General features: G+C 31.7%; 1 protein-coding gene and 1 non-coding gene across 2 annotated transcripts in view; both read left to right on the forward strand.

Annotated features, from left to right (window-relative positions):
- The window catches only part of LOC129746177 (NADPH oxidase 5), a 357046-nt gene that overhangs the window by 133776 nt on the left and 197479 nt on the right, over window positions 1-25791 (forward strand). The gene's annotated exons all lie outside the window — the stretch shown is intronic.
- On the forward strand, window positions 14086-14157 carry Trnat-cgu (transfer RNA threonine (anticodon CGU)). The gene has a single exon. It is a non-coding gene; the product is annotated as a tRNA-Thr (tRNA).

Consider the following 25791-nt stretch of genomic DNA (forward strand, 5'->3'; position numbering starts at 1 on the left):
GATATGAAGGTACCTATATATCTTAGGAAAGTAAGGGTGATTGCAGGAAATGGTAAATTCGACTCTGCAGCAGCTAGAAAAAGCTTGAATCGTCTGACGCAACACGGTGTAGTTGCGTTCGATATTGAAAACAAAAAGTTACAGTTAGTTATAAGTAGAAGTTAAAAGCATTGTTTTTTTTTTTGGAAATTTGGTGAACTTAATCCAGTTTACCCCTTTCAATATTGAGCTTAATCGCCGCATTTGCAGAAGATTTCAAAAATATAATTAAAACGAATGAAGGAGTGATATTAAATAAGCTACAGACTGTTCCAGAAATTATAAGCACACTTAATGTTAACGGTTATTTTGAATAAATTGTTTTTAATTCTACTGGCTGCGTCCTTTTGTTTACACATTTCTGAACGAGATAACATTTAAAAAAACATTAAGTTTGTGATTACATTTCAAAATGCGTGGTCCTACTCCGGAGAAGAGAAAAAGTATCGTGAACAAGTGGTGTACTGAGACTTGTGCACGCTCGGCCATATTGAACCATTAATGCTTGAAAAATAACCATAATCGAAGTTTTGTGGATCAAGTCGTTTTATGAGTTTTCAGTGAAAACTCATAAATGAGATTTGAAGAAGAACTTGGATTATGGTTATTTTTCAAACATGGTAGAAAAGGTGAAAATGAGCAGAAATTGATGTTTTTTTTTAAATTTTATTAGCAAAACTCAGTAAACTAAAAAGAAGATGATCAGAATAAGTGTAGAATAACAGAAATTAATTCGTGGTCCTTTCATTAGAGCTTATATTTGAAAATATTTTTATCAAGACAATGCAAGTAACAGTTTTGAGCAATATTGTACTTGATCCGGTTGCCTTCACCGGTATTTCCATTGTTGGATGCTGGCAACAGAGAACTGTGGTACCGGTCTACGGAGGTCTTTAAGTCGGTTACTACTGCTTCCATTTTTGATGTACTGCTGTCTCCTCCCTAGTGACCGCAATAATTCTTGATCCCATTCATCTCTTTCAATGCTGGGCTCAACTATCAGCTTTTCCAAGGCAATGTAAAATGTGTCCTTAGATGCCTGGCAACAAAATTCAATAATAAGGCATCTGGTTCAATCTGAAACAGAAGAGTGATCTTCTAAATTGTTTTACAATAATCAATAATTCATATCCTTACCTCTAAGTTATGTTTCAAGACTCTCAAGTATTTGCCGAATTCGTATCCAAAGGTTCCGGGTAAGAAATCTTCCTTCTTGTGAACTTCCCGATAGAAAAACAAACTTCCGGACCAGGCAGACTTAGCATCTTCAGGATTGCGATTGATTTAATGCGAACTATCTGAGCCAAAGAGTCGCCTTCTAGCTAGGGCACGGTAAGCGCGTAAACTGTATCTGATACTTCCACCATATCCGCTGCCCGGAAGGTAATTGAAGTCACCAAGTGGAACATAACTTTGTTTGCGGATAATTCTTCAGAAAAACCTTATCGTGAGTCAGCTCAACCAACGTAACCAAAATGTTGAACAGTTGAGAATTTGTTCCGTAGAAAGCAGCTTCCTTCAGAAACTCCGGCTAATTATTTTCCGACGTTTCACTCGAAGTCTCCCGTTGCAAAGACTGGAAGGAAACTGATGAAGTGATTCGTGAATATCGCGAAAGAATGGAAATAATGTTAAAAATGTACCTACCTTTGGTTTTTGCATAACAGCACTAAATTGCGGAATTTTGGAAAAGAAAACCGGAGAGCATCTCTTTCGAGTTACTGAAAAAACAAACAATGGCGGATCGAAATTTCAACCATTATTATGATTTTCCACGAGAACTTTGAATATGGTTGAAATTTAATAATTCAATCTGGTTGAAAAATAACAATAATCGTAGTATTTAGAGAAAACCCATAAAACGGTTAAAAAAAACTCGAAAATGGTTATAAAAAAATGAGCGTGTGAGTGGAATCTCATTGAGAAAATAGGCCAAAGAAGAGGATGTGAGAGTCGGATCGGTACGGACAGCTATTAAAAAATATGGTAACCGAGGAATGGTCGAAAATCTGGTCCCGTAAGTCCTGCTATCGACAAAAAGGGCAGGGATGCCTACAAACAGAAACCATCGGCTTCCGTTCGGGATGTGACGAGTAAAGTCGAGACCTCGACGTCTAACGTGATGTGTATACGTGATGATTTTGAAACCTTGCTCAACATCTCAATGCAATGATTTCATGCGTAATTTCAAATTTTCAACGTTTATATAAAAAAAAACTGAGGCTTATCGTCAAAAATTATTTAAATTGTGAAAAAAAACTTTTCGAAAATGGGCACAGAAAAAATAACTATGGTTAAGCTCGATAAAGCTTTTAAACGGAAGTTATGACGAAAAATACCATCACATCAAACAGTGAGGATTTACGAGAAAAAAAAGGTACCCAATTCAGGCAAGAACGCCTTGCATGAAAAAACAACCATTCTTTATGTAAAAAAACACGAGGAATCGAATGGTCTACACCGCTTTCACACTCTTAACATCTCATTTTGCCCGATTTCCCCTATTTTTTTGGGTGTAAAGTTATAATTTCGATTGTAGCCATCTACCTTGCAACCAAAAAGTCATACAAACCATATTTATTTATGTAAAAATGTCAGCTGAATCGATTGGTGTACTCAAATTTTAGTTTTTACTACAACAAGTTGCTCATTTTGGCTCTTTTCCCCTAAATTTAAGTTTTTTTTTTCAAAGAATTGCAGTCAAACAAAGTGTAATCCAGAAATTTTTCATCATGAATGATCATTTTTGGTAGATTTTTTCATATTCTAGCTAATCGCGTCACTTTTTTGTACTAGAATGAATATAAATGGCTTAATATTCCCAACTTCCCCTAGTTTTTTTTAAATTTATGCATAAGTTTCACTGTAACAATCGAGCGATTCACATACCAAATGCAAAAACCAAGTGATTTAGTGTAAAATTTGTCGCTGAGTCGAGTGGTGTACACCGCTTAGTGCTCAGCTCACGAGAATGGCCGCAATCACTCCGATTTCCCCTAAAATCGAGCGATATGAGGAAAAAAAATCATTATAACACAAATGACAATGCATCATAAAATGCACAAAAATGATTGAAACAGGTGTAAAACTTATTGCTAAATCGAATGATGTACACCGCTTAGCGTTCAGTTGACGAGAAGAGCCTCAATCACCCCGATTTCCCCTAAATTCATTAAATTTCTTTGAAAAATTCATTGTTACAAACGAGAATTTCACTAAACAGATACAAAAAACATTGAATCGGGTGTAAAACTTATTGCTGAATGAAATGATGCACACCGCTAAGCGTGAAGTTGACGAGAAGAGCCACAACCACCCCGATTTCCCCTAAATTTATGCATTTGCTTGGGAAAAAAACATTGTAACAAACGAAAATGCAAATGAACATATGAGAAAAACATTGAATCAGGTGGAAAACTTATCGCTGAATCGAATGAAGAAAACCGCTTAGCACTGAGTTGACAAGAAAAGTCTCATTTTCCCCAATTTATCTTAAATTCATTCATAAACTCATACAATATGAATCAAAAATTGTAGTTACAAATGAGAAAGCATCGAAAAATTAACAAAACATTAAAACATATGTGAAACTAACTGTTGAATAAAATAATGGACACCGCCTCAATTCTGTTGATGAATTAAGTCCTATTTGACTCAATTTCCCCTAAATACTTGCAATTTAAGAAAAAAATTCTTGTAACTTTCGAGAATGCATCAGAAATAACTCAACCATGTGAAAAACTAATTGTTGAACAGAATGATGTACACTTCTGAACGATAAGATGACGGAAAAAGCCTACATCACCCCCTTTTCCCCTAAATTTGAAAAATATTTTGTTGAATTGATAATTGATATTGGTTTAAAAATGATGAGGCTCTTCTCATCGATTCAACAGTAATAACAAACCAATCTCATTAATTACAAGAGCTTTTCGTTTGTTACAATTTTTTTTCGAAGAAATTTTATGAATTTAGGGGAAATCGGGGTGATTGAGGCTCTTCTCGTCAACTGAACGCTAAGCGGTGTACATCATTCGATTCAGCAATAAGTTTTACACCTGTTTCAATCATTTTTGTGCATTTTATGATGCATTGTCATTTGTGTTATAATGATTTTTTTCCTCGTATCGCTCGATTTTAGGGGAAATCGGGGTGATTGCGGTCATTCTCGTAAGCTGAGCACTAAGCGGTATACACCACTCGACTCAGCGACAAATTTTACACTAAATCACTTGGTTTTTGCATTTGGTATGTGAATCGCTCGATTGTTACAGTGAAATTTATGCATAAATTAAAAAAAAAAGCGAGGGGAAGTTGGGGATATTAAGCCATTTATATTCATTCTAGTACAAAAAAGTGACGCGATTAGCTATAATATGAAAAAATCTACCAAAAAATAGGGGAAATCGGGCAAAATGAGATGTTAAGAGTCATTTTATCAGAAAGCGGTGTAGACCATTCGATTCCTCGTGTTTTTTGCATAAGAAATGATAGTTTTCAAAAATTTAGAACAGTTTAGGCGATCGTCACAGAAATAGGTACCTATTTCTGATCAAAAATACCCACTGTGCATCGGCTTGAACAAAAAAGTGATTTTTCCCAGAATACGGTTCAAATCTTTATGTGAACCATGCACAGTAAACGAAAATTACCGAGTTCGGTAATTTTTTTACCGAAATCCTAACATGTGTAAATCGTTAAACTGTTCGGTAATTTTTTCGGTAAAAAATAAACGAACATCGGTAAATGAAGAATCGATTTACCGATGTTCGTTTATTTTTTACCGAAAAAATTACCGAAAAGTTTAACGATTTACACATGTTAGGATTTCGGTAAAAAAATTACCGAACTCGGTAATTTTCGTTTACTGTGTGGAAAGGCTTTCAAAATTTTCTGTTTGGAATAAATAAAAGGGAAACAAATGACGTTTCCTTTTTGTAAAGAAAGAATATTCTCTCTTCAATTACTCCTCTAGATTTGAAAAACTCACAAATTTTACAGGAACCCAGAGTTTGAAACTTCCATGAAAAATTAAATCAGATACTCAAAAAGTCTCTTCAATTTTTTTCAAGTATCGCACATAATTACAATCATTCAAAAAAAAAACTATCAATCATATAAAAACAAGCGATTTACAGTTAAATTTTGATTCCAGTACTCTATGCTGCAAATTTAGAAAATTTTAAAAAGATGCTTATCTTATAATTTTTCAGTGATGTTGTTTAGTTCGAGATTTTAACACAAGACAATCATCTTTAGCCTCAGCACGATGCATTTTGTAGCTGAAAGTTAATAAAAAAAATTTTTGTAGAGAAATGAATCCAACAACTGTGTAAGTTGAAATTTCAGAGACTAGCTAAGATGAAAATTGATGTTGAAAAACATGCGAAAAAAATTTGCCTTGTCTCTCGGTAGGAAAAGACGAATTCTTTTCGCATGTTTTTCAACATCAATTTTCATCTTAGCTAGTCTCTGAAATTTCAACTTACACAGTTGGATTCATTTCTCTACGAAAAAGTTTCGCTGACTGAATGTTTGAGTCAAGAAGACGACCCATCTCTGGGTCGCAGTTTAAAAATATTAATAACTAGCTGATCTCGTACGAACTCCGTTTCGCTTTTATCTTTGAATACGAGATGATGAGTTTGCTTTTTAATAATGAAATTTATGAATTTTAACTACAATACTGCATAAAACATTCAACAGTACTAAAGATGACCCTTTAACTTCTACTTCAACTTAAAATTATATATACAAGATCCATGACCTGTCTTTTAGATCACCTGTGAGTGATAGATTGATCCTAAATTTCATTTTGGAAACCATTTTTCCGTTAGTTGCAACTCTCTCGTGCATTTTTTTTTTTTTGCAATATCGATACATCAATTTCGCAAAACATTTAATATTTACAACCCTTTTGCCCGTACTGTGACTCAAAATTATGCCGAAGCTGGCATTCTTTGAAAATAAACAAAGCAGCAGTCTTTCCAATCTGCGCTTCTTCAGTCTATCTTATTTACCGGAACTAGAATTATCTCAAAACAAATAAATCAGCAGTCTTTCCAATCTGCCCTCTTCCTCAGCCCGTCTTATTTACCGGAATCTGCGGATTATTTACCGGAGCTGGGTTTCTGTCTTAATAAAAAAAGGCAGTTTATAATCTGCGCTTCTTCGGTCCATCTTATTAATCAGCACTAGCATCATCTCAAAACGGAAAATTCAGCAGCTTTTCAAAGAAACAAACCAGCAGCCTTTCCAATCTGCGCTTCTTCAGTCCGTCTTATTTACCGGAGCTGGCATTCTATCTAAATAAAAAAAAACAGTAGTTTTTTAATCTGCGCTTCTTCAGTCCGTCTTATTTACCGGAACTGGCATAATTTTCATGAAAACAAATCAGCAGCTTTTCCAATCTGCGCTTCTTCAGTCCGTCTTATTTACCGGAACTGGCATAATTTTCAAACAAACAAATCAGCAGCCTTACAAATCTGCTCTTCTTCAGTACGTCTGATTTACCAGAGCTGGCATTCTGTCTAAATAAAAAAACAGCTGTTTTGAATCTGCGCTTCTTCAGTCCATCTTATTTACCAGAACTAGCATCATCTCAAAACGAAAAATTCAGCAGCTTTTCAAAGAAACAAACCAGGAGCCTTTTCAATATGCGCTTCTTCAGTATATCTTGTTTACTGGAACTAGAATTATCTTAAAACATATAAATCAGCAGCCTTACAAATCTGCGCACTTTCTCAGCCCGTCTTATTTACCGGAACTGGCTTCAATTTCAAACAAACAAAGCAGCAACTTTTCCAATCTGCGCTTCTTCAGTCCGGCTTATTTACAGGATTTGGCGTCATTTTTATTCAAACAAAGATCAATCTTTCAAATCTGCGCTTCTTCAGTCCGTCTTATTTACCAGAACTAGCATCATCTCAAAACGGAAAATTCAGCAATTTTTCAAAGAAACAAATCAGCAGCCTTTCCAATCTGCGCTTCTTCAGTCCGTCTTATATACCAGAGCTGGCATTTTTTCTAAATAAAAAAAATTGTTTTTAATCTGCGCTTCTTCAATCCGTCTTTTTTAGAGGAACTGGCATAATTTTCAAACAAACAAATCAACAGCCTTTGCAATTCAACGGAACTGGCATCATTTTCTAACAAACAAAGCAGCAGTTTTTCAAATCAGGGCTTCTTAAGCCCATCTTATTTACCGGAACTAGCCTCATCTCAAGAAAAGAAAATCATTTGCGCTTCTTCAATCCGTCTCATTAACCGAAACTGGCATTCTTTCAAAACAAACAAATCAGCAGTCTTTCTAATCTGCGCTTCTTGAGTCTGTTTTGTTTACTGGAACTAGAATTATCTCAAAACAAATAAATCAGCAGCCTTTCAATTCTGCGCATTTTCTTAGCCCGTCTTATTGGCCGGAACTGGCTTCATTTTCATAAAAACAAAGCAACAACCTTTCCAATCTGCGCTTCTTCGGTCCGGCGTATTTACCGGATTTGGCGTCATTTTTATTCAAACAAAGCTCAACCCTTCAAATCTGCGCTTCTTCAGTCCGTCTTATTTACCGGAACTGACGTCATCTCAAACAAATCAGCAGCCTTTCCAATTAGCGCTTATCTTACAAACTTCGTCATTGTCGTGAACTGATGATTAATCTGAATCAAAATTCAGGACGCATTTACACGTCCTTCTCTCACAAGATTAGACCAATAACTGAGTTGAGTTTATTGTTTACATTTTGAAGCTTTTATCACAGTGTTGCCATATTTTATTTTCTTTTTCATATAACTTTTATTTGAAAATTTTTCTTCTCATCTCTACAGGTATCACTAATTAAAGGACTCAGGATCGCGAAAAATTGCTACAAAAACTAGAAAATGCAAGAAAAAGACCATTTTGTTTCACACAAAAACTAAACTCAAGTTGCAGCTAAAATAACAGCGAAATAAATGAGTCAAAAAGGCATAAAATTATCAAATCTTTCGAAAAAATCAACAAAATTTCTCTACAGAAGACTAATTTGAATACAACAGCGAAAACAATATTTAAAAATCTCCTTTTTTCCGACCTCGATCGAAAATTGGACACATGAAATCAATTTCATAGCCTTCTAAAACCTCGTAAACAAAATTTCATCTCAATTTGATGCATATTCATGACAATATTGCAATAACAGCAAACAACCAAAACGGATGACCCCTGATCCAGAACTTGATACCTAACATTTTTTTCCTTCCCTCAAAACTTCAATTTGCAAATTGTCAACTCAATCCAATGTATAACGACACTATCATTACGACGTGAACACATAAAATGGACGATCGCTGACCCAAAACTTGAGATGAATTGTTCGTAAAAAAAACTCAACTGTGCAAAACTTCATATCAATCTGATGCATACTTACGATAAAATCGCGAAAACATTGAAAATATTATATGGACGACTCCTTTTTTCCGACAAATTGGGAACATAAAATTAATAGCTCTTCGCTCAAACTCTCTTGAGCCAAATTTCATCACAGTCTGATGCATTTTCCCGACAATATCGCGAAAACGATGAACAGTTGATATGGACAACACCTTTTTTCACCCAAAAGTTGGAACCGGAATTCATTTACTCCTTTTTTTAAATTAATTCCATTGTATAATAACGACAGTATCGCGAAAAAAGTGAACAGTTTATATGGACTCCTTTGGCTGATCCCTAACGCAAAATTACATAATCAAAAAGAATTGACCGTCTCTGAAAACTCCCATGCGCCTAATTTTTATCTCAATCCGGTGCACAATATCGCGAGAACAGTGAACAGTTAATATGGACGACCCCTTCGGTCGATCCCTGATCCGAAATTTTATACCAGAAATGGATTGCCCGTCCCTAAAAAAGACCAAGTGAGCAAATTTCCATTTCAATCCGATGCATAATAACGACAATATCGCGAAAACACAGAACAGTTAATATGGATGAACCCTTTCGGCGACTCCTGACACAAAGTTTGATACTCGAAATCGATTGCCCACGCTTAAAAACTCCCGTGTGCAAATTTTCATTTTCACTTAAACAGTATGTGTGTTGTATGGACGACCCCTTTGGCCGACCCAAAAAATAATGCGGGCATAGCAAAAAATAATGCGAAAATTAAATAAATTGGAATAATTTTCACGAAAGCTTGCATGAAAAAACATTTCTTACTATATCATTGCACAAAACCTATAAATCAAGTAGTTTTTTTTATCAAAAAATTCAATAAAATCAAGTATACTAAATATGAAATAATTTCCATCTTTCAACATTTGTTTTTTGGTCTTGTAATCTTTAGGATATTTGTTTTTTTATTTGTAATTTACATAAGATACATTATTTATTCCCAATTCCTGATATTTGTTAATTCCTTTGAAAATTTGCCAAAACCGTAGCAAAAATTGATATAACAGTTAGAAAATTCCAGAGAAAATTTAGACAAAATATTCATATGAATTTTCAGCAACCCTGTACAGAATTTTTAAAAGTTTTTTTATGAGGGTGTGATCATGTCGATAGAAGACACTATTAATTTTTTTTTAATGTTTAAATGATTGAGTATTGCAGTGAAGTGCCACTTAAAAGAATATACATTTTTGTGTTTTGAGTGAATTATTTTAAGCATTTGTTTGAAGAGGGATTAAGATAAGGTTGCCAGATTTTTTTAAATATTTATCAGTGGAAGGACAAATCCCGGTAATTTTATATGAAAACCTAGCCAAATTCGGGTAATTGATTTCAAAATTAATAACCAATAATTCGGGCTATATCCGGGAAAATTTTATTAAATCTCAGAGATTACTCGAAAAAATAAAGCAGAAAAAATAGAAAAAATATGATTTTTCTTATAAAACTTTCACGAAAAACTTCGTTTTCGAGGCATAAATAAAAAAAAAATCCAACACATTTTTTTTGGTTTGATTTGCCAAATAGAGTAAATAAATCCGGGAAAATCCGGGAATTTTCCAATGAAATCCGGGCCGGGCTTGACTGTATCCGAGCAAATCCGGATTAAATCGGGTAATCTGGTCAAGGGTAATTTTTTTGGAAATTTTTAACCATCAGTTTAGAACAGTTCTAAGATACTCTAAATAATCGAAGGCTTCGAATCAATGATCAACTTTTTCAAAGACCACGAGTAGTTTAAACTTCTGAGAAAACTAAGTCCTTTAAGTTTATTTATCCCGGTCTGGTGAAATACGAGAATTTAATGATATTTTGGAATGCCTTTTTAAAATCAAAATGAATCTTTTTTTTTTCAAAGCATAAGAAGCAGAAAAATGAATTCCTAGTCTCCAACAAAGGTGTTAATGGGATTTGAATCTTTGATACTGAAAGCTCATAAATGTTCTTCAATGATGTCGGGAATAGTTACATATTTTCTATTGTATTTTATAAATTTGAAGATTTTTTTCAAGCGTTGTTTCTTTGAAACTTGGATAGCTAGGTATATATTAGTCCTCTCTCAAATGAAGGATAATAAATAGATTCGAAATCAGGTTTTGTTTTTTTAAAGATTAATTATTAAATGTCTACAGCCAATATCACTAGATTTGACAGAACCTGACAAATGATTCGGATTCAGGACGACAGAATCAATTGTTGAAACAAAGGTTTAACAGAACCTGATTTGGCAAAATCAATTACAAAAAGGCTTCACAGAAAGTGTACAATGGACTGAGTCGATTTGGGGTCTTTTTTTAATTACTCAAACCTAGGGTCTAAAAAGCTTCGTCTTGGTTCAAAACTCATCTATGATTTTTTGCAGAATTTTTAAGTAACGATCACATGAGAACATTACAACCTTTAGTTTTGTATGGGGAAATTGAATATTTTGTTACTGAAAAATCAACATCATTTTTGTTTCTTCTGTGGAACAAAGCCAGCTCTTGATTTTTTTGCCAATTTTTGGAATTCCTAAGACATTTTTTTCCCCAAAAAATGATGATTCCGTTGTACAAAATATTGAATTTTCCCATACAAACCTAAAAGTTCAAATATACTCATGTAAACATTACTTAAAAATTTGTCAAAAAAACATGGATAAATTGTGAACCAAAACGAAGCTTTTTAGGTCCCACGGTTTGAGAAATTCAAAAATGACCCCAAATCGACTTGGTCTAATGTCCAAATTACGTTTTTACACTGTTGAGTTTCTTTGATTTTGACACCTCCATTTTTCAACTTGGTTTTGGGATAAATCCTTAAAGTTAGCCTTAAATAGTTTAGCAAGCTTAGCTTAGCATGTGTTTGCAAAAACTTATGAAATTTGTTTCCCTGATACAGGGGTTGTTTCCAGACAAATATGACAAAATATGCTATCACTTAATTATTAACAGGAAAAGTTATTTTGCATCATTTAATCCCAAGAAACTGACTCAAAAAAAAAATAAGAATAATTAACTGTTACTTTTTTTACTGTTCTCAAAACCACATTTTTCTGCAAAACAATTGAGTTATGAAAACTTTGAAGATTTTTTTTCAATGGAAATACATATATTATAAAAGTTTTGCAAAAAATTTGATCTGTTGTTCAATAAGTTTTTTTTTTTTTAATTATAAAATATCTTCTGAGACCCTCAATGAATTCTTGAAATCTTTACGCACCCTGAAAGTCCAGGAAAAGAAGTTTTGGAAACCTCGTAATCTAACTCAAACATTATTCACCTACATCACTTCAGTTTTCCGTTATTCAAAGTCTAAGAAAAACAATCCGAAAAAAAAATTGTTTTGGAAAAAAGATTGTAGGTCAACTACGGAATGCTTAAAAAAATCACTCACTCATTTCGGGATTCTGAGCTTAATTTGGGACCACAACTTTAAAATGCGTTTTCTGGCCTTCAGAAGCGTTTTTTCGGGATTCTGAGCTTAATTTGGGATTCCATCTTTAAAATGCGATTTCTGGCCTTTAGAAGCGTTTTTTCGGGATTCTGAGCTTAATTTGGGATCACAACTTTATAATGCTATTTCTGGCCTTTAGAGACGTTTTTTCGGGACTCTGAGCTTAATTCGGGATCACAACTTTAAAATGCGTTTTTTCGAAATTCTGTGCTTAAATTTGGATCACAACTTTAAAATGCGGATTTTGCCCATTAAAAGTGTTTTTTTTTCGGGATTCTGAGCTTAATTTGGGATCACAACTTTAAAATGCGATTTTTGGCCATTAAAAGCGTATTTTTCGGGATTCTGAGCTTAATTTGGGATCACAACTTTAAAATGCGTTTTCTGGCCCTCAGAAGCGTTTTTTCGGGATTCTGAGCTTAATATGGGATCACAACTTTATAATGCTATTTCTGGCCTTTAGAGACGTTCTTTCGGGGTTCTGAGCTCAATTCGGGATCACAACGCGTTTTTTTCGAAATTCTGTGCTTAAATTGGGATCACAACTGCGTTTCTGGCCTTAAGAAGCGTTTTTTTTTTTTTGGGAATCTGAGCTTAAATAACAAAAACTGAGTTTTTGACAAATTTTCAAAAGTAGTTGTTTTTCCATCTTTTTGTAAATTTGCAATTTCTTAGATATTCTTGCACTTAAATTCAACTTTGCACTGGATTTTGAGTATTTATATTCAGGAAATTTCTCACCAATTCTATTGGTGCAGCATAGAAAAATTGAAATTAGATGCTTTCAGTATTTTTAAAAGACGACGAGTACCTGAATTTAAAACAAAAATATACAACAATAGGGATCAAGTATCCCCATTTTCCCCTGTAGATACTTTTTTTTTAAGTTATGAGAAGACAAATTGGTTTCTACTGATACGTCCTAGATTTAATCTGGCCATTCTCAATCAAAGAAATATACCCTCTTATTCCGGGTAAATAGCAATTACTATTTACTTATAAATAAAATTTTGGAAATTATTGAAACGCTAAATTTTGTAAAATTACGCCGTGGTCCCCAAGTCCTAAGAGCCATGACAGTTTTCCGCTCCATTCTCCATTCGTTCGCTCGCTTTGGGTATGAGATGATCAATTATGCCGTTTAGTCGTTGGCACACCCGAGGTGGTCAATTTATCGGTGAATGTTCAATTAGGTCGATTAGACACTACGCAACGGCGCATGGGCTGTGCTGAACAGGACTGAATGTTTTTTTTCCTTCTCTTTTTTTGCACCAAAAGAGATCGCCAACGCAAACTGCCGATATCGATAGACGATAAGGGGACAAACTCACCAAGGCAAAATCTGGCTTTAATGGCCATTTTGGTGCTTATCTGGGTTTATCTGCAGAAATGTCGATCCGTTTGTGTCATTTTTGTATCTATTTGGGTAGAGTCCCTACAAAGTCAATTGAACTTTTTCTTGTTGAGTAGTGCCTACGACGTTTTTTTTTCAAGCCAGCATCACTGTTATTTTGAATTAATATTCAAATAAAAAATCTCAGATGCTTTTTAAGTCAGTGGATGAACCCCAACGATTTTCTTTTTTTTTTCTTCTGAGACACACATCTTACTTATAAGACAAAACGAAAGATCTGATTGATTACCCCTCCATTTGTGGTCTAATGATGAACGTCACGAAAGCCTAATCCAATGATAATAAATGGAATCATTTCATGGGTCTGGTAGCTAAAAAGGGAACGCTGAATTAGGAACGCTTGGCCCCGTAAATGGATTCTGGTGAGGTTACTTCAAGTAGCCAAGTCGCGGCTCGCTTTGAATGTTTGTTTAAGATAATGTATTTTTAATTCAGGAATTATAATTAAATACATATGCGAGCTTCCATCTGAGGAGAGAGCACGAGCCACATTTGGACCACCACTTGTGGTCGAGAAATTCGTTACGACGCCTTAAGCAACGGCGTCGAAGTTTTGGATTAGCTACAGCCAAAAAATAATTGAAGACTAAAGCACAGTCAACTGAAGCTACAAGTTGGAGCTTTGAAATAACGTAAAAGATGTCTAAATTTATCTAACCTTCCTCAACGGAAATTTGATAAAAAAAAACATTAACCGGTTCATTGATTACTGATTGGTTCAACCAACCAAATATATAGGTAATTGTTTCGAGGCAGCTTTTGAAGAAGCCTCTTTAGCTCAGTGGTAGAGCGCTGGTCTCGTAAACCAGCGGTCGTGAGTTCAATCCTCACAGGAGGCAGCGGATGTGTTTTTTTTTTTAATATTTTATTTTTATTGATTCATTCTAATTGTCGTAGGAAAAACCAATCTTTCTGTGTTCTTAAAAAACTATGATCTGTAAACCTATTTTGAACTGTTGTTTTGATAGTAACACATGTGGTTTTAATAACTTCTTTTAGCCATGATTCATTTTGGTGCCAACAGCATATGTAAATCACAATAATCAGTGGGGGAACCCACAATTTATCAGAAGAAAACTAACTGCTAAAAGCGGGTCAGTTGCGCGTGCGTGTCATCACTAAGAGAACCAAATTACCAGCAACATTTCGAAAAGAGAAAAAAAAACACACACACGATAAGCAGCTAAAACTAGTTGAGCCGAAACCATCAAAAAAAAAAAGTCAAAACAGTGATGCTCGTAACGATATCATCATTCTTGAAAAGTTTATAAAAATCGAATGAATAAATAAACATTTATGTGAAACAATGTTTCGCATTTTTAAATTTATAAATGGTATGTTACTGTCATTTATTTGTCATTTTGTCATTTTTGACATTTTTGTCATTTTTGTCATTTTTATCATTTCTGAAATTTTTAACATTTTTATTATTTTTATAATTTTTGTCATTTTTGTCATTTTTGTCATTTTTGTCATTTTTGTCATTTTTGTCATTTTTGACATTTTTGTCATTTTTGTCATTTTTATCATTTCTGAAATTTTTAACATTTTTATTATTTTTATAATTTTTGTCATTTTTGTCATTTTTGTCATTTTTGTCATTTTTGTCATTTTTGTCAATTTTTGTCATTTTTGTCATTTTTGTCATTTTTGTCATTTTTGTCATTTTTGTCATTTTTGTCATTTTTGTCATTTTGTCATTTTTGTCATTTTTGTCATTTTTGTCATTTTTGTCATTTTTGTCATTTTTGTCATTTTTGTCATTTTTGTCATTTTTGTCATTTTTGTCATTTTTGTCATTTTTGTCATTTTTGTCATTTTTGTCATTTTTGTCATTTTTGTCATTTTTGTCATTTTTGTCATTTTTGTCATTTTTGTCATTTTTGTCATTTTTGTCATTTTTGTCATTTTTGTCATTTTTGTCATGTTTGCATTTTTGTTATTTTTGTCATTTTTGTCATTTTTGTCATTTTTGTCATTTTTGTCATTTTTGTCATTTTTGTCATTTTTGTCATTTTTGTCATTTTTGTCATTTTTGTCATTTTTGTCATTTTTGTCATTTTTGTCATTTTTGTCATTTTTGTCATTTTTGTCATTTTTGTCATTTTTGTCATTTTTGTCATTTTTGTCATTTTTGTCATTTTTGTCATTTTTGTCATTTTTGTCATTTTTGTCATTTTTGTCATTTTTGTCATTTTTGTCATTTTTGTCATATTTGTCATTTTTGTCATTTTTGTCGTTTTTGTCATTTTTGTCATTTTTGTCATTTTTGTCATTTTTGTCATTTTTGTCATTTTTGTAATTTCTGTCGTTTTTGTCATTCCTGTCATTTTTGTCATTTTTGACATTTCTGAAATTTTTAACATTTTAATTATTTTTATAATTTTTGGTCATTTTAGTCATTTTTGTCTTTTTTTCATTTTGGCCATTTTCGCCATTTTTGCATTAATTGCCTTTTTTTCATTTTTGTCATTTTTGTCATTTTCGCCATTTTTGCATTTATTGTCATTTTTGTCATTTTTGTCATTTTTGTCATTTTTGTCATTTTTGTCATTTTTGTCATTTTTGTCATTTTTGTCATTTTTGTCATTTTTGTCATTTTTGTCATTTTTGTCATTTTTGTCATTTTTGTCATTTTTGTCATTTTTGTCATTTTTGTCATTTTTGTCATTTTTGTCATTTTTGTCATTTTTGTCATTTTTGTCATTTTTGTCATTTTTGTCATTTTTGTCATTTTTGTCATTTTTTGTCATTTTTGTAGTTTTTTTTTTGTCTTCTTGTTGTAAGTTTTGTAATTTTCGTAACTTTTGTCATTTTGTTGTAATTTTTGTCATTTTTTGTAATTTTTGTAATTTATGTAATTTTTGTAATTTTTAAATTTTTGTCATTTTTGTCCTTTTTGGTCATTTTTGTCATTTTTGTCATTTTTGTCATTTTTGTAATTTTTGTAATTTTTGTAATTTTTGTCATTTTTGTCATTTTTGTCATTTTTGTCATTTTTGTCATTTTTGTCATTTTTGTCATTTTTGTCATTTTTGTCATTTTTGTCATTTTTGCTTTTTTTTTGCTTTTTTTGCCATTTTTGTCATTTTTGTCATTTTTGTCATTTTTGTCATTTTTGTCATTTTTGTCATTTTTGTCATTTTTGTTATTTTTGTCATTTTTGTCATTTTTGTCACGTTTGTCATTTTTGTCATTTTTGTCGTTTTTGTCAATTTTGTAATTTTTGTAATTTTTGTCATTTTTGTCATTTTTGTAATTTTTGTAATTTTTGTCATTTTTGTCATTTTTGTCATTTTTGTCATTTTTGTGATTTTTGTCATTTTTGTCATTTTTGTCATTTTTGTAATTTTTGTCATTTTTGTCATTTTTGTCATTTTTGTCATTTTTGTCATTTTTGTCATTTTTGTCATTTTTGTCATTTTTGTCATTTTTGTCATTTTTGTCATTTTTGTCATTTTTGTCATTTTTGTCATTTTTGTCATTTTTGTCATTTTGTCATTTTTGTCATTTTTGTCATTTTTGTCATTTTTGTCATTTTTGTCATTTTTGTCATTTTTGTCATTTTTGTCATTTTTGTCATTTTTGTCATTTTTGTCATTTTTGTCATTTTTGTCATTTTTGTCATTTTTGTCATTTTTGTCATTTTTGTCATTTTTGTCATTTTTGTCATTTTTGTCATTTTTGTCATTTTTGTCATTTTTGTCATTTTTGTCATTTTTGTCATTTTTGTCATTTTTGTCATTTTTGTCATTTTTGTCGTTTTTGTCATTTTTGTCATTTTTGTCATTTTTGTCATTTTTGTCATTTTTGTCATTTTTGTCATTTTTGTCATTTTTGTCATTTTTGTCATTTTTGTCATTTTTGTATAACCAACTCTGCAACCTTAACGAGCTATTGGATTTACTGCAAAAACAACCTAGAATTGAGTAAAACGAACTTTTTGCTGATCAAAAATATTGAAGATGGTTAAAACATTGCCAAAGCATTTCAAAACATCAGATATAAGTTCTATTTTCTTTTTACTAGCACTGTAGTTGGGAATGGAATGAGTTTTTTTTTATCACTGATATAACATATGTACATGTCGATCTATAAATGAAGTCATAGGACCTATTAAGAATTCAGTACATTGTAACACTTTCAACAATGGTGACTTCAGTTTTGATTACAGCGTTTTTATTCTGGGTCAATGGTTCTTTGATCGGAATCTCAACTGTTGCAGCATTCGGTATTGGCTACGAAATCACAGCTGCCCGTTTGGATTCGATAAACTCCAAGTAAGTTTAACCAGCGAAGTTTCGATGCAATGGATTAACTTTTCCAACCCATTCTTAGTATCCGTAAAAGCAATCTTCAATCAGAGGAACGGTTCAACTCGACGAAAGAATGGCAAACATGGCAGAACATCACTCTGGCTAAGCTAGAAAACGAATCGAAGCTTATTCGTGAAGAACTTGCTGAAATGAGATCGTTTATACAAAAACAAAGCAATAGTTCCAGGAGCGCAGCTAAGCCTAATGGCACCAAAACGATCTTCCAAACTTGTTCAGATAATCCAAGCAAAATCTCTGGAGTATATATGTTGCATCCATTTGAAAATTTCTCATTCGAAGCATTTTGTGACCAAGAGTATGAGGGAGGAGACTGGATAGTTATACAAAATCGCTTTAATGGTTCCGTTGATTTCGATCGCACATGGAAGGATTACCAGCTAGGGTTCGGTGATTTGAAAACAGAGTTCTGGCTAGGACTCGAGAAAATCCACAGATTGACATCGAAAAACGCTCACGAGCTCCATATAATAAGGCACTATTTTTATGAAGAAAAAAAAATTGTGTACAGCCACTTTGTTATTGATGGCGCTAACGGTAAATATAGGTTAGCGAATTTGGGCAACTACAGCCCTCCAGGCCTTGGAAATTTACTAGCTAATGTTCTAGGAGAAAAATTCTCCACCAGAGATGCTAACAACTGCGTTCCTAATACGTCGCCACGCTGCCAAATTGAGCGATCTGGAGGATGGTGGATCTCTGGAACTCGTTCAAGCCGGTATTTTCATGTTTAAATTACTGCAAAAAATGAAGTGTTTTCTGTTTTGAAAGTAGCTCCAAATTTCTTATACTCTTTCTCTCTCTTTTAGTTACGGCAACCTCAATCAATTCTATCCAGAACACGAACATTTTCAGCGATCAAGAATGATGATTCGAGCCGTTACAAGAAAGTGACTTCCTAAAGTATGAATTTTCTGCATAAATTTTGGGTATAATGTAATAAAACCTTAGATTTTGTCTGTGCTTAGATTATTATTTAAACTACACTTTACCCTTTTAATTTGGTTCGATTAAAACCTTACACATAATTAGTCGGCATTTTTTTTTGTCATTCCTTCACAAAAGTTAAAATTGCGAAAAATTATGAGGATCCAAAATGGAAAGCGAAGGCCCTTTTCATGAGAGATTCAGGAATTCAGGAAATTTAAAATATTCAGGATTTAAAAAAAAATTAAAAGTGATACATGTGTCTAACAATTCAATTTTAGGAATTTCGCAACCTATTCTCAAAACAAAATGTGCATTTTTCGAATACACCTCTCAATAAATTTACGATTGACGGTGACGAGCTTTAGATGGCCGAAGACTTTGTCCACTTCTTTGCCATTGGTTGTATTTGCAAGAGTGTGAGTTGATGAACCTTCTCTCGTTCAATGCTTCACTCGAAAGTAAAGATTGTTTTAGGCAGCCAAACTCGTTTTGCATGTTTGCAATTGTTTGCTTGGGTCTAGAGCATCAATATTTGAAGAAAACAGGAAATAGATTGGGAAATATGAAAATGAAAGGAAGTATAAACAACTCTTACTGGGATGCAGGGTGATGTGATTTTTGTGTCTTTTTTTTATTATTTTTTTGTCATTTTTGTGTATATTTCGTCTTTTTGTAATTTTTGCCACTTTGGTTATTTTCCTTTCCTGTTTTTGTCATTCTTGTGTTTTTTTTTGTGTCATTTTCTTGTTATTTTTGTGTCATCTTTGTCATTTTTGTGTAATTTTTGTCATTTTTGTAATGTCTGTCAATTTTTTTTTATTTCATTTTTTCATTTCTGTCATTTTAAATTCTGTTTTTTTACTGTTACTTGTCAGTTTTCGTCATTTTTCTAATTTTTGCCACATTTGTTATTTCCCTTCTGTTTTGTCATTTTTGTGTGATTTATGTTATATTTTTGTCATTTTTGTGTAATTTTCGTCAAGTTGTAATTTTTGCCACTTGTGTTTTTTTTCCTTTTTTCTTGTCGTTTTTATGTCATTTGTGTGTGTGTGTGTGTGTGTGTGTGTGTGTGTGTGTGTGTGTGTGTGTGCGTGTGTGTGTGTGTGTTTTGTGCCATTTCGTGTTATTTTTGTGTCATTTGTGTGTAATTTTAGTCATTTTTGTAACTTTTTTTGATTAATTTATTTCATTTTTATGTCATTTTTGTTTCATTTTTGTATCATTTTTGTGTCATTTTTGTGCCATATTTGTGTCATGTTTTTGTCATTTTTGTGCAAATTTCGACATTTTTGTAATTTTTGTCACTTTAGTTGTTTTCCCTTCTTCTTTTGTCATTCTTGTGTTTTTTTTTATTGAATTAAAGAATCATTTTTTTGTCATTTTTGGGTCATCTTCATGTTATTTTTGTAATTTTTGTGTAATTTTCGTTATTTTTGCATTGTTTGTCCCCTTTCTTCTTGTTTCAGTTTTGTCATTTTTTTTCTTTTTGTTTATCATTTTAGTGAAATTTTGTTTGTCATTGTAGTGTAATTCCTGTTTCATTTTTGTGTCATTCTAATTTTTGTCATTTCTGTAAATTTCGTCATTTTCGTCATTCTTCTAATTTTTCCACTTATGTTTTTTCCCTAAAATCTTGTATTTTTTATGGCAATTTTTGAATTTTTTTCTCATTTTGGAATCTTTTTGTGCCATTTCCGTGTTATTTTAATGTCTTTTTTGTATAATTTTCGTCATTTTTGGAATTTTTGTCACTTTTAATTTTGTTTAATTTTTGTTATTTTAATGTCATTTTTGTTTACATTATATTGTCATGTTTGTGTGATTTTTGTTTCATTTTTGTGTCATTCATGTGTGTCAATTTTGTGTTATTTTTGTGTCATTGAAGTTTTATTTTTTTCATTTCTGTCAGTTTTGTGTAATTTTCTTAATTTTTGAAATTTTGCCCACTAAAGTTTTTTTCTCTTCTTTCTTGTCATTTTTACGTCATTTTTGTGAATTTATTGTTATCATTGTTGTCATTTTTTTTGTCATTTTTTGACATATTTGTATCATTTTTGTGTCATTTTTGTTTAATTTTTGTCATTTTTGTTATTTAAATGTTTGTCAACTTTTTTTTTTGTTTAATTTTTATCATTTTAATGTAATTTTTGGTTTTTTTTTCGCTTTTTTGTTTGATTATGGTTTAATTTTTTTTTTCATTTTTGTGTTATTCTTGTGTAATTGATGTGTCATTTTTGTTTAATTTTTTGTCATTTTTGTGTCATTTTAATGTTATTTTTGTTTCATTTTTGTCACTTTTTTTTTGTTTCATATTTGTCATTTGTTTGTCATTTTTTTTTCTTTTTTATGTCGTTTGTCATTTTTGTGTCAATTTTTTTTCATTCTTTTTTCATTTTCGTCATTTCTGTCATTTTAATAATTTTTTTTTTTTGTAAATTTCGTCATATTAGTAATTTTTGCCACTTTTGATTTTTCCCCTTTTTTCTTGTCATTTTCTTATAATATTTGTGTTTTTTTATGTCATTTTAATGTCATTTTTTTAAAATTTTTGTATCATTTTCGTGTTATTTTTGTGTAATTTCTGTCATTTTTCTTATTTTTGTCACCTTTTTTTTTTTCATTTTTGTCATTTTTGTGTGATTTTTGTTTCATTTTTGTGTCATTCTTGTCTTATATTTGTGTCAATTTTTTGTCATTTTTATATCATTTTTTTTGTTATTTTTTTTGTCATTTTCACGTCTTTTTTATAATTTTTTTTGTCATTTTTGTGTTTTTATTTTGTCATTTTTGTGTCATTTATGTGTTATTATTGTCACTTGTGTCTATTTCATTTTATTATTGTCATTTTTATGTCATTTTGGTGTCTTTTTTATGTCGTTTTTGTGTTAATTTAGTGTCATGTTTGTTTCATTTTTTTTTTCGTCATTTTTGTCTTTTTTTGTTAATTTCGTCATTTTGGTTAATTCCACCACTTTTGTTTTTTCCCTTTTTTTTTGTCATTTTCTTATCATTTTTGTATTTTTTTATGTCATTTTAATGTCATTTTTTTTTTTAAATTTGTGTCGTGTTGTTTTTGTGCAATTTCCGTCATTTTTGTAATTTTTGTCACCTTTTTTTTGTTTCATTTTTGTCATTTTTGTGTTATTATTGTCACTTGTGTCTTTTTGATTTTATTATTGTCATTTTTATGTCATTTTTTTTTTGTCTTTTTTTATGTCGTCTTTGTGCTATTTTACTGTCATGTTTGTTTCATTTTTTTTTATTTCTGTAATTTTTGTCTTTTTGTTTGTTAATTTCGTCATTTTTGTAATTTTCGCCAGTTTTTTTCCTTTTTTCTCGTCGTTTTATTTTCATTTTTTTATTTTTGTGTCGTTTTTGTGTAATTTCCGCCATTTTTTTTAATTTTTGTTACATTGTTTTCGTATCATTTTTTGTCATTTTCGTCATTTTGTTACTTTTTTGTCATTTTTGTGTGATTTTTATGTCTTTTTTGTGTCACACTTTAGTCATTTTTGTGTATTTTTGTGTCATTTTTGTTTTATTTATGTCATTTTTGTCTTTTTTGTGTAATATACGTCACTTTGTCACTTTTGCCTTTTTTGTTTCATTTTTGTCCTTCTTATGCCCTTTTCATGTCATTTTTGTGTTTGGTGTTTTTTTTTTATATTTTTGTTTTATTTTAGTTTTCTTTTCGTGTCATTTTTGTGTCAATTTTTATCATTTTTGTGTCATTGTGCCATTTTTGTGTAATTTTTGTTATTTTTGTAATTGTAAACCACTTTTGTTTTTTCCCTTCTATTTTGTCATTTTTATATCTTTTTTGTTTGTTTATTGTTGTATGTTTTCTGGGTCATTTTGGTGTAATTCTTTCTTGTTATATGGGTTTTTTTTTATTATATGACAATTTGCGCCGGGGGTCTTCAGATTTCCCCCAAAATTGAAAATTTGGTTCATTTTTGCGACTTAAAAACACATGTATTTTTTCAGATTTCTAGCATTTTTATTTTTTGAGTTAGCTTCGGTTAGATTTTTTTGTAAATAAAAAATAACCATTTTTCAAAGCTACATAACTCTGTTATTTTTCAACGGAAATTATAAAATAGCACATCAAAATGCATTGAAATTTTATCAGCTTTTCAAATAGAATAGTTGAAAAAAATTAAATAATGACCTTCAACATGAAAAGTTGTAAATAAACTTTAAATGGCGTCTAAAAGTACCGTCTGCGCCACCGAATATTTTGCAAAAAATACCATTGTATAGCTCGATTCATGATGCAACTTTCATCTGAAGACACCAAAGTGGGCCATTAATTCCTTGAAGAGTTATGTCTGTATTACTTCGACACTGGACAGGAAAATGACAAACAGGGACAGATGTCGTAGCGCACTACAGGTAGCAAGATTTATTATTAATTTCTGCAAGACATTCAAACCATCTTGGAGTTTGGGAAAATTAATATATAATACAGTCATAGCGCCAGCTCTTTTGTATGGTACCAAAGTAGCAGTTCTGACAAAAAAAAAGTAGAGTTTCTATGGCAGACTATGAAAAATTTATTTTGCTAAATATTTTCAAAAATTGCACTAAACAGAAAGACTTAAAATTCAATGCTAGAAAGCTTTTAGATGGCAAGACGATAAATAAAAGAATTAGTGTAGGTCGGATTTGCTACTACGGACATATCAGAAGAAGGGAAAGCAATCATCCGCTCAATATTGCATTTAAATTAAATACAAGAAAAAAGAAGAGAGGAAGACCTAGTCTTACTTGGAAAAACTCATTAGCCACGGATTTTGAAAAAGTAGGTTATGATCTAGAAGAACAATGGAACGAGCTGATTAAAGATAAAGAGAAACTGAAAAGAAAAGCTGAAGAAGTATAAAAAAATTCAAGTTCCGAAATCTCAGATGGAATTTCCTCCGATGAAGAAACAAACTCATATATACATTGGAAAAATAAAAAAATATGAAGGTACATTACAGATGATTGACATTAAACCCTAAGTGTGAGCGAGAGAGTATATGAGAAAAGGTGATAGAGGAGGGGGAGAGAGAGAGAGAGAGAGAGAGAGAGAGAGAGAGAGAGAGAGAGAGAGAGAGAAAGAGCGAGAGAGGGAGAGAAAGAAGGAGGGAGATATTATTTTTAATATAAATGCAATAAGAAAAGAAAAATTAATTCAAACTAATATAATGAGAAAACAATAAATATTGAACAGCATGCAAAGTGGAAGATTGCTTTTAACTTTCATAATTATTAAATCGAATTAATCAAAAAGTGTTTTTTCAGATCTACTATCAGGTAATTAATCAAAACTATACATATTCAATTGTTAATCTGTATATTTTCATATAATTGGGGTTTGGGGGATCCATCCGGGCATCTGATTGAAGCGGTTCTTTGAGGAGAGCACTGGGCTACCTCTATTTATGGAATCGTGGATTGAAGACGGGCTCGTCTCCACACCCAGTGGAGCGCTCTTCATTAAGACGGCTCGAATCAAAGATTTTTTGATTTCAATATGTTCTTTCGATGGAGAAAATTAAATCCTATCCCTAACTAGAAGTTCAAGTGCCTCTGCTTGCACTTCTTATCCTTTGGAACAGTCCATTCAAAGGCATATTGGTTCATCTAGTCTGTGAATCTTGAACAAGTTATAAGGAAAAAGTTGCTCGCTGCTACTGGCTGCGCCTTGCTAGCTGGGTGGTAGATATATATACATACATACATGCATAACATGAAGTCAGTTTAGTTACAACACTCTACCGCCCCTACTTTCATAACAGTCCTATATGCAAAAACAAGCAAGCGAGAAAATCAGCTTTTCCTGTTTTGGAATACATTCTTAAATTGTGATCACCACTTTCGGCATAAACGAAAATCGTTTCTAGGTTGTCATAATAAATCGTAGGATGTGAAATTTTCGAAATTGGGTTTTTGGTAAAGTCGAGAGCACCATTTTTATTCATTATGGGACTGTAAATCGACCATATTTGAAACCTTTTTCAAATCTACTCGCATAACAGTCCCATAAAGAATATATTTTTCTCACCAAGCTACTTTCTAAGACTTAAATTTGATCATTTTTGAACTTCTAAATGCAATTGTCAGAAAAAGAAACATACTTTTGCAAAAAAAAATATCATGAATTCCACATTGTAAGCTGAATCTTTTTACGATTTTTGATTGCATCCGATAGTTTTTCGCTCAGGAAGTCATTCCTAAGAAAGTCAGACCTGCCTTCGAAAACTAGTGTGCATCATTCGACATCAAGTGATTTAAAAAAAAATGTTTAAATGATTCAAAGCAATAAACCAAAGACTATTTCGCCGAAAGAAACATTGAAAAGTAACCAAATCCGTGGTATTTCACATATGGGACTGTTATTCAGGTATATTTCATATAGGACAGCCACGAATTGATATTTTTTTTTTTCGAAATTTTTAGAACAAAACCTCTTTTTTTAGTCTTTTATGTTGAAGCCTTATGTTGACCTAAAATGACGAAAATTCATATGGGACTGTTATGCGAGTAAGGGCAGTCTGAAAAGGACGAAAAAATATTGTTTTTTACCAGCATTGCTAAGTTCTTTTGTTTCCATGTTGTTAGAAGTGCTTGCTATCTCCATATGTGAGTGCAGTTGCTCGACCATTGTTTGTTTTCGATGCAAAAAAAGAAATTTATTGTCATTATTTATTTCATAACTCTTCAAGGTGTTCAAGGCCCACTTTGGTGTCTTCAGATGAAAGTTGCATCATGAATCGAGCTATACAATGGTATTTTTTGCAAAATATTCGGTGGTGCAGACGGTACTTCTAGACGCCATTTAAAGTTTATTTACAACTTTTCATGTTGAAGGTCATTATTTAATTTTTTTCAACTATTCTATTTGAAAAGCTGATAAAATTTCAATGCATTTTGATGTGCTATTTTATAATTTCCGTTAAGAAACAACAGAGTTATGTAGCTTTGAAAAATGGTTATTTTTTATTTACAAAAAAATCTAACCGAAGCTAACTCAAAAAATAAAAATGCTAGAAATCTGAAAAAATACATGTGTTTTTAAGTCGCAAAAATGAACCAAATTTTCAATTTTGGGGAAAATCTGACGACCCCCAGCGCAAACCCGTCAGATATTAAAAAAAATCCCCATATTCGTGTCATTCTGTTTTCATTTTTGTGAAGTTTTTGTCACTTTTGTCTTTTTTG

The sequence above is a fragment of the Uranotaenia lowii genome, chromosome 2 (genome assembly GCF_029784155.1).
Source record: "Uranotaenia lowii strain MFRU-FL chromosome 2, ASM2978415v1, whole genome shotgun sequence".
Taxonomy (NCBI): domain Eukaryota; kingdom Metazoa; phylum Arthropoda; class Insecta; order Diptera; family Culicidae; genus Uranotaenia; species Uranotaenia lowii.